Source organism: Octopus sinensis, linkage group LG21 (assembly GCF_006345805.1).
Source record: "Octopus sinensis linkage group LG21, ASM634580v1, whole genome shotgun sequence".
NCBI lineage: Eukaryota > Metazoa > Mollusca > Cephalopoda > Octopoda > Octopodidae > Octopus > Octopus sinensis.
The window spans coordinates 430,690-440,689 of record NC_043017.1 but is presented as its reverse complement, the minus strand read 5'-3'; the positions used below and the strand labels follow the sequence as shown (position 1 = coordinate 440,689).

The window sequence follows — 10,000 nt, the reverse complement described above, 5'->3', positions numbered from 1 at the left end:
CAAGGATTATGTCAGCGTTCACCTCCTTAAGCAAAGAGACCGTCCAGAAGTATTACAGGAGATTCCGAAGTCGTCTGGGGGCTGTGGTTGAAACCAATGGCAATTTTATTGAATAAATTTACTCTTTAGTGTGTCAAAATATTTTTATGTAATTTTGGTAAATATATCTATTAAAAGGAGATGTTTGTTAGTTTCATTTTTGCGTAATTTAGACGACAGTCTATTCACAGAACACTGTATATACACATTTACATATATGTAGAGAGAGGGGAGGGAGAGAGAAAGAAAGAAAGAAAGAAAGAAAGAAAGAAAGAAAGAAAGAAAGAAAGAAAGAATACTAGCCGACACTCTCATGCGAGTATGGCCTGACAGTACGCAGCGTGCCTCAGGTAATAGTTGTAGTTGCGTGGAATAACTAAGCCTTCGTCTTAGTTATTCCACCCTTGGTGGCCAACAGGACATTGAGGATGTGGTGGCTGGAAATAGAAAAAGAGTCACCCCAGAACTAGGGTGGTACTCATTTTCAGAGGAATGAGCTGGAACAATTATTGAACTCAACTCTGTTGAAGAATTGAACTAAGAACCTTATATCACTCTCCTCCGCCTCTCGCTCTCTCTCTTTCTCTCTCTCTGTATACATAATTCTGTATGTGTATGTGTGCGTGCGTGCGTGTGCGTGTATGTTTGTATATACACACACATACATTGAGCAATTAATCTTCTTTCTCCATACTTCAGTCCCGAACGGTTTCAATTCTCCACCCCTTTTCATTTAAGCCCTTTCTTTACACACTTACATCCACTACTCACCTCTTACTTTCCTATAGTCTCTTCAACTTCTACCATCCACACACGCCTACACAACACTTTGAATTCATTACCCATCACCACACACACCAACACGTTCAAACAACGTATACATGCACCCACCCACACGCCTTCTCACTACTCCACATACACACTAGTAAATACACTTCCATTATGGGCCCCTGTGCTAACCATCTTCACACTTATTGTAGCAGGAACCTAATAACTCGCCTACACTTCTCTACACCCACAATTTTGTCACATTTATTCTATCAAACAACTCTATTCAGTATGACACGCATAGCATTCTCCTACACACACATATACACACGAACAAGCAGAAAACCGCACACGGGCGCACACACATACACATATTTACACACGCACAAACACACACAGTACAGGCACACACTATAGCTTGATGCACACGCGCATAGACAAAACATTAAACAAGGACACACACACTCGCACACACACAAACATAAACAGGCACAGACACACAATATCTATGCGCACAGTAGTTTCATGTACACACACGTAGTGTATATGCACACACACACACGTACATAAACAGAAAACAAGGACACCACATGTGTACAGACATACGCGCACGCACATGACAACTTCACATATATACTCACGCATGCATACGCACACACGCGCGTGCATACGCACACACACACACATACACACATGCACAAATGTCAGATAACTTCATAATGCAAACATAAGCAGAAAACCTGGACAGAAACAAGCACAAAACAGGGACACCACGAGCGCACTCGCATACACACGTGTACACATTCACAAACACAAATTATGCACATTAGCTTCGTACACATGCTCGCATGTGGTCGCAGACATGCTAGGTGGACTGTTGTTTCCCTTGCTACTCACGCCCCAAGTCACTTTTCTCAATTGATCCCCAACCACTCACGCCTCAAGCGACCTCCTCCTACTTCCAGTCATTCCATCATGCTGTGACCATCTAATAGAGACAAGTTTGCTCTTTTCTCTCCACACTTTTTCTCTCTCTTCGACAATTCTAAAAGATTTTTCCTTCTACCTTTCCTGCGCATAAACCTAATACACATTTTTTTACCTCGTCTTCGTGTTATTTATAATTGTTGCACACACACACACAAACACACACACACACACACACGCATGCGTTAAGGATAAGATATTTGGTCTTTTAAAAGCGCCGAACCAACGTGGATTCTTGGACCTATGCCTGATGAGCGGATTTCATCATGTTTTTGCTAGCTGGCAGAATTGTTAGTGAGTTGGATATAATACTTTGTAGCGTTTCTTCCTGCTCTTTGTGTTCTGAGCTCAAATCTCACCGACATCAACTTTGCCTTTATTCCTTTCAGCGTCCATGAATTAAGGTACTCTTTAAGTACTGGCACCGTTGCTATCGCCTGTCCACTGCCCTTAAAGTTACTGGCTTTCTGTAAAACTTTGGAACAATTATTATGGTCAGTCATCCTTTCGGGGTTGATAAAATAAGTACCAGACGAGCGCTGGGGGGAACGGGGATCAACGTAATCCACTAACGCTCCTACACAAAATGTTGAACCTTATTATTATTATTATTATTATTATTATTATTTAAGACGTCGCACAGTATCCAGTGTCGTGATGTTGTTGATTGTAGATATTGTCCACCGGAGGTTTGTACTGTCTGTCAAGTCACAATAAGGACCTCAGACAGACACTACTTTACGCATACAGTTCCACGTAGTGCCGATTTTTGCAATATACCTAGACTGTAGGGTATTTCTAAAGTTTCCAAATGTTCTTTTCAGGTTGGGTAGTATTGAACCCAATGCTCCGATGATAATAAGGACAACCTTTATGTTTGACTGTCGTATATATATACTAAAGTTTAAAAAAATAGAGATATTTTCTATATAAAATCTTGATAACAATGCTTCATTTCAAAGCAAAAAGTTCTTAATATTTTTTTTCCCTACTTTAAAGTATTAATAAACACTGGTTTTAGAAACTCCAAAACTTTAAGTCCCAACCAACACTAAATTTACGACAACGAAAGATATTCAAGCATTATTCATTTATTAAAAGAAAAAAATACCACCTCATCACACCCACTCTAAACATGACCTGTATTCACCCAGTGCTCTGAAAGTCGCTTCGAAACCAGGGCCTCGAAAGTACATCTTTTATTACAGCCAGGACTGCATAGCAAAGACTGACTCTTCCTTTACGTACAGAAAATATTTCACCCACTAACAGCTGCCAACACTCTACGATGATCAAGTGGGGACCACAATGGAGTAATGCTTTCACATGTAAGGCAGTGCTACAGTTAGGCATACACACATCTTGAAACGAACTTAGAGAGGGGTCACTCAACTGAGTGGTCCTCAATCACAACAGACAAATACCACACTCTGGTCTACAGTCATCTTGTTTCCTCTCTCTGACTTTTTTTTCTACCATCACTAAAATGGCCCCTGTACCTTTGAGCTGGCTGGTCTCCTACTTCCACCAAACTGGAACCCACTTCTTCCCTGCATTAACCATTATACCTAATTTCTCTTCCTCTGAACTTTATCTCACTGGAATTTCCTCCTTGCTCATATCTTTCCTGCTGGTGTTCAGCTACAACATTTCAAACAGAACATTTACAACATCGAACTCACGGGTCTCAGAGAAGCTGCAAGAGTCATCAGCTCTGGTCCTTACTCCAGACTAAGTAAAAACAAAAAAAAAAAAGCTAAATATGCGCAAATACCTTCTTTAAAATAAAATACCTTTAGGCAGAATGGGCGCCAACAAATCTTAATTTTTTTTTATTTACTGTGAATTATGCAATACGGTCGAATGCTTAAGGGGTTTGCTTTGTAACGTCGATGTTGCGGGTTCGACAGTACTGCATTGCATTTTGGGGCCATTCCATTTTATCTACAATGAATTATACAGTATGGTGGCCGAATGCTTAAGGGGTTTGCTTAGCAACGTCTATGCTGTGGGTTCGACCCCTTTGCGTTGCATTTTGGATCACTCCATATATTATGAGACAGTGCAGACGGAAACTGCATAGAAGCCCGCTGAGGTGATTGTAATCTTTCATTTAAAATATACAGCCATACTATACACACTGTTACGTATCTTCTACTTATTTCAATAGTCAGACTGCGGCCACGCTGGGGCACCACCTCGAAGAATTTCTTTTACGGTCTTTTCAGCCGAATGAGTCGACCCTAGTGCTCATTTTCTTAAGCATAGTACTTATTCAATCGTTCTCTTTGCCGAACCACTAAGTTACAGTGACGTAAAAACACCAAGACTGGTTGCCAAGTGGTGAGGGGAGACAGACAGACGCAAACACACTCAAACACACACACCACACACACACACACACACACACACACACACATGTATATATACGGCGTGCTTCTTTCAGTTTCCGTTAACCAAATCCTCTTACAAGGCTTTGGTTGGATTGAGACTATAGTAGAAGACACCCGCCCAAGGTGCTACGCTGTGGGACAGAACCCAGAACCATATGATCGGGAAGAAAGATTCTTGTCACAGCTGCGTCTGTCAATCAACTGAATTCAGGGGCAGGTAATCTAGTAGATCAAACAAGTAAATCGTCACCGTTGAACGACGAAGATCCAATACCCCCCCAACACACACACACACACACACACGCACATACACACACAGACACACACAAACACATACACATCCCTCTCCACCATCACCACCAAAGTGCTCCAAGAGCAATAACAAAAGTATGGGTACCAGTAATATACACGTTTCATTAAAATCTAGGCATAAAGAAAGAAAAGCAGAGAAACTAACTACAAAAAGAAAACACTTACAGAGCCTTGAAGCTTTAAGTACATGGTTATATTATCAAACGGTGTGGCGGAAGGATTGGTCAACTAATAGGGGACACTCCAGTAAGATATCCAAACAGTTTTTTTTCTCTTTTATGGTGTTGTCTTTGTTATAGTTGTATTGGTGGCAGCAGTTAGTAGTTGTAGTAGTAGTAGTAGTAGTAGTAGTAGTTGATGATGTTGTTAGTTGGTGGTATTGTTTCGGTGGAGGTGTCGTGTTTGATTCTGGTGTTGTCGAGGCAACGATTTCGTCGTTATTGTTGCTGTTGTTGTTGTTGTTGCTAGTGTTGGTGGCGTTGGTTTTTGATGGTGGTGGTGTTGGTGGTGATGGTTTTTGATGGTGGTGGTGTTGGTGGTGATGGTTTTTGATGGTGGTGGTGTTGGTGGTGATGGTTTTTGATGGTGGTGGTGTTGGTGGTGATGGTTTTTGATGGTGGTGGTGTTGGTGGTGATGGTTTTTGATGGTGGTGGTGTTGGTGGTGATGGTTTTCCGAGTTGGTGGTAAACAAGACGCAATGGCAGTTACTGAGATAATCCTCTTGTCGCCGTCGCTGCTTTTGTTGTTGTTATTAGTGGTGTGGGGTGTCGGCGATGGTGGTGGTGGTGGTGGTTGCTATTATATATACTATTACAACTGTCCTACTATTTTTAGTCGTCGTGTAGTAGTAGTAGTAGTAGTAGTAGTAGTAGTAGCAGCAGCAGCAGCAGCAGCAGTTGTTGCTGCTGTTATGGAGGTTATTGTTATAGTTGTCGCCAGACGTGTCGATGTTACGGACGATAAATGCTTTCACTGTTGTTGTTGTTGTTCTTGTTGTTGCAGATGTTACTACAGTTTTTGTTTCGACCCCAGATCATCCAACCGCGAAATTCAACAGACACTTATGCTGATCAAAAGCTTTCCAATCGTGGCTACCTCTTCTTAAAATATCGTCCGAGGAATCCTTCGGTTCTCTTTTTTTTTTTCGTTTTTTCTTTATTAAGACGTTATTTGGTTTGAGAGAATTTAACTCCTATTTCTAGCCCATCCAGCGACCACATAGACCCAGCGTCTCGTTGACTCGTTCGTACACCTCTACTTTCGTGTTTACTGCGCTCTTTCTCTTCTTTTCCTCAATGCACTCTTCACTACTGTGTCACATCTTTGTACTAGGTACAACCAACATGGCACCCACTACACAACTTCCGGTCTGTGATTAGTAACGACGTCATGGAAGCCAGCAACGAAGACGCTGACATCTTTACAGCTGTTTTGGGTTTGGCTGATGTTGCTCCTAGTGGTGTTGGCAGTGGTGATGTTGTCGTTGTTGCTGCTGCTGCTGGTGGTGGTGGTACTGGTGGTGGTGTGCTGTTGTTGCTTTTGGTGTTGTTGGTGATGGTGGAAGTATCATTGTTGGTGGTGGTGGAGGTTGTCGTAGTTAATGGTGGTGGAGATTATAGCTGTGGCGGCAGTGGTGGCGAGTTGGTGTTGACGCTAAGATGTTGTTGCTGTTGTTACTGCTGTTGGTGGTGGTGGAGATGGTGGTGTAGTGGTGGTGGCGGCGGCGGCGGCGGCGCTATTATCGTTGTTATTGTTGATGTTGTTTTCGCTGTTCTTTCGTGTTGTTTTAATAGTCTTTGGTACGCATGTTGTTGTTGTTGTTGTCGTTGTTAATATAATTGTTAATGCTCAAATACCTCCGGGGTTCGATTTTACCTTTCATCTCTTAGGGGTTCGATAAAACAGGTACCAGATTAGCATTGGGGCTCGATTTAATCGGTTAACCCCCTCCACCCGAAATCACTGGCCTTGTGTCGAAACCTGAAACCAATATTATAGTTAATGTTGTTGTTGATATTGGTGCCACATCTGTCGAAGTCCTCGTTGTTGGTGTTGACTCTAAGCAGTGTTACGTTGAAATCAGTCGATAGAGTAAACGCTGTCACTCTTAAAACCGATTCGATATTCAAGATACGATGTAGCAAACAACTGGCTGATAGCACTGTAACCGGAGTCTCGAATCACGTGGCCCAGTTTGTATGTGTATGTGTGTGAGTGGGGAGGTGGTGGCCTCTGCGTGTATGAGCGTGTATGTGTGGGTATGTTTTCCATGTATTATATATATATATATATATATATATATAATATATATATATATATATATATATATGCATGAAAACATACCTACACAGACTGCTGATATTAAGCAATTAAGCAAAGTGTTAAACAATAATGGTATGCAAATTAGTAGCGCCAGTTCGCGGAAGCTATCAGATGTGATGCGTAGATAAACAGACTGGCTACTTGCTTCTCTGGGATTGGTCGAATGCTGTAGACATCTCTGACGAGACACCAATAAGGTTCGAAACTCGATGACGGGGTTTTATCATTTTCTTTTTAAATCAGAGAAATAAGTAAACTTGACATGATTATATGTATACCAAGTAGGTTTACACATACACATAAATACACACACGCACACACATAAGTGTGCGTGTGTGTGTGTATATTTAGATACTGGAAGGGTACAAAGACGGGGGTGTTACCGAAACAATTGCAACTGGTCATTAAACGTGCTAAACTCCTTCTTTGGCTTGTATATATATATATATATATATATATATATGTATAAATATTATTTGTGGGTGTGGGGGCTTTTATTATTTATGTGTGATTATATAAAGGAAGCTGAGAACCTCTGTGTATCACATATCCGATATCCGGATAGCACTCTCTATACTGACCTCTTGTTGGCACAAACTTTTATGCCATAATGCGTGCGTGTGTCTGTGTGTATGTGTGAGGCCAAAGTTTATGCTTCAAACTTTGGGCGGCATATAAATCTAAAACAACTACCGTAGGACTAACAACAATAATAAAATAAAGATACTATTAATAATAACAATAATAGCAATATTTGGCGTGAAAGATGAGCTACGGCAAATATTGTGCTTAATATCGTAGATTTGCCTGTCCGTTGCTTGACCTTAACCAGTTGAGCATGTCCTTTAGTGGCTGACGATATGTGCATCAGTGATCACGAGTAGGAGTAGTGGGGGAGCGTCATAGCCATGTGTTGAGAGGGATTCTTTGGGGTTTGAATAATTCACCACTGGAAATAGGGATACTTCTTCCATCATCCTTAAACTGCCCTTATACAAGGACCTTTTGAGTGGGACGGGTTACTGAACCTGAAAATATTTTAACTGCTCCCACCCCAGATCTGCAAGGCCATGCGCTGTTTATCTTGATATGGGGTCACCACATCACGCACATATGGCTGTGATGCATGTGCCAGGTGTACCCTAATCAGAAGGGTGGTCATGATGGGTATATTTGTACCCCAGCGTAATGATGATGATGATGATTTATTTTATTTACTAAAGGGGAATAATGATAAATCCCGACCAAACTCTTTTATATTCAACAAGGACTATAACTTCAGCAACAGCAACAGTAGCAGCAGAAGTGGTCTAACAAGCAAGTGCAGCAGAAACAGCAGCAGCAGCAGCGACTGTTGAGAACAAACCAATTACCGCAGCAGCAGCAGCAGCAGCAGCAGCAGCAGCAAAACTGATAATTAGTTCAAGTGTTGAGCAACAGTAATAGGCATTAATAGAGAGTAGTAGTCTGAGGAAAGAACTAACGGGATGATGATGAAGAGCAGAGGAAGTGAGGAGGACGAAAAGGAAAGGAGAAAGTTTAATGATCGTCAGGGCTGAAGAGGCAGATTTAAAGGCTGAGGTATGAATATGCCAGAGGTGTTGCTATTGTTATTGCTGTCGCTTGTGGTAGCGGTGGTAGCGGTGGTGGTGGTGGTGGTGGTGGTGGTAATCGTCGTTGTTGTTTTGCCCTCAAGTCAATCTATGATATGGGTGTTAGATTTCCTAAAATATATATAAGTTAAATTTCTCGCAAAATCGCAGCCTCTCGTCTTGCAAAAGCAACATCAGTTTGGGCCAGCGCAAGACATGGGCATGCTCGGCAGTTGGCCGGAGATCCCAAGAGCCCAAGTACCCAATTTTAATTTAAGTACTTTGTGGCTTGCTCTCAATAAAAAAAAAATACTATAGGGTTCAGATCCCTGACTTACCCGGGTTCTTATAAGCTGATGTTGCTTTTGCAAGACGAGGGGCTGCGATTTTGCGAGAAATTTAGCTAATATTCTGTTGTGTCTGGGGAGAGTCATTTTCTTTTTGTGTGCCTTATAATGTAACACACTCACCGGTACAATTTCCCCTTATTTCATATTTTTATTTTCCTAAAATTTTCATTGCGTCTTGCAACATTTTCAATAGTTTTGACTCTGGAAATGATAAAGGTTGCAGGACGCAATGAAAATTTCAGGAAAATAAAAATAAGAAATAAGGGGAAATTTTACCGGTGAGTGTGTTACATTATAAGGCACAAAAAGAAGATGACTCTCCCGAAACACAACAGAATATGCTTCAACACACGAACTCATATAAAGAATCTTGCAAACCAAATCCAAAAACGAAATTTAGCTTATATATGTTTTAGGAATTCTAACACCCATATCATAGATTGACCTGAGGGCAAAACAACAACACCAACAATGAAGACGACACCACCACCACCAACAACAACAACAGCAACAACAAATATGGAAGCAACAACAATAGCAACATCTCTGGCATATTCATACCTCAGCCTTTAAATCTGCCTCTTCAGCCCTGACAATCATTAAACTTTCTCCTTTCCTCTTTGTCCTCCTCCTTCCTCTCCTCTTCATCATCATCCCATTAGCCCTTCCTCAAACTACTACTCTCTATTAATGCTTCTAAGACGGCCCTGCATATCAGGATGATGTATTCCTAGATAAACTGTCTAATAAAAATAGTATTATTACAGGTAAATCGCTTTTGGTCATATACTTGCTCTCTCTCTCTCTCTCTCTCTCTCTCTCTCTCTCTCTCTCTCTCTCTCTCTCTCTCTCTCTCTCTCTCTCTTACTCTTTCACTCTCACAAGGCTGAGCTGAATTTAAGCAACAACAACAATAATAAGATCATTGACTGCTGTTCTCGATAGTAACTTAAATTTGTTAAAAACGTCCACAATAACAACAGCAACCTTTAATTATAATTCCCAGTTTAGGCGCGACCCAGCAGGGAGAAGTACAATCACTGACCCTAGCAGTGGACTGTTACTTTATTTTGTCAATCATGAATAGCAGAGTCGATGGTGGCGAGATTTGAACTCAGAATCTAATAAATAGGAATATATTCAGTCAAATATTTATTTTTCGGCGATCTAACGACTGCGCCAGCCCCCAGCCCTTTAACTACAAATTTAGGTGCTGACCCCAGTACTTGACTGGTA

The 10,000-nt window shown here is 41.3% G+C and overlaps 1 protein-coding gene across 2 annotated transcripts in view; it reads right to left on the bottom strand.

Moving 5' to 3' along the window:
- The window catches only part of LOC115223043 (growth arrest-specific protein 2), a 97,614-nt gene that overhangs the window by 55,679 nt on the left and 31,935 nt on the right, over positions 1-10,000 (bottom strand). The window contains exon 1 of one of the 2 annotated variants that reach the window (XM_036511990.1): positions 4,665-4,872. The exons of the other annotated variant lie outside the window; for it this stretch is intronic. The gene's annotated coding sequence lies outside the window, so the exon portion shown is untranslated. Of the gene's footprint in view, positions 1-4,664; positions 4,873-10,000 lie in introns of those variants that run through there. 2 annotated transcript variants of the gene reach the window in all.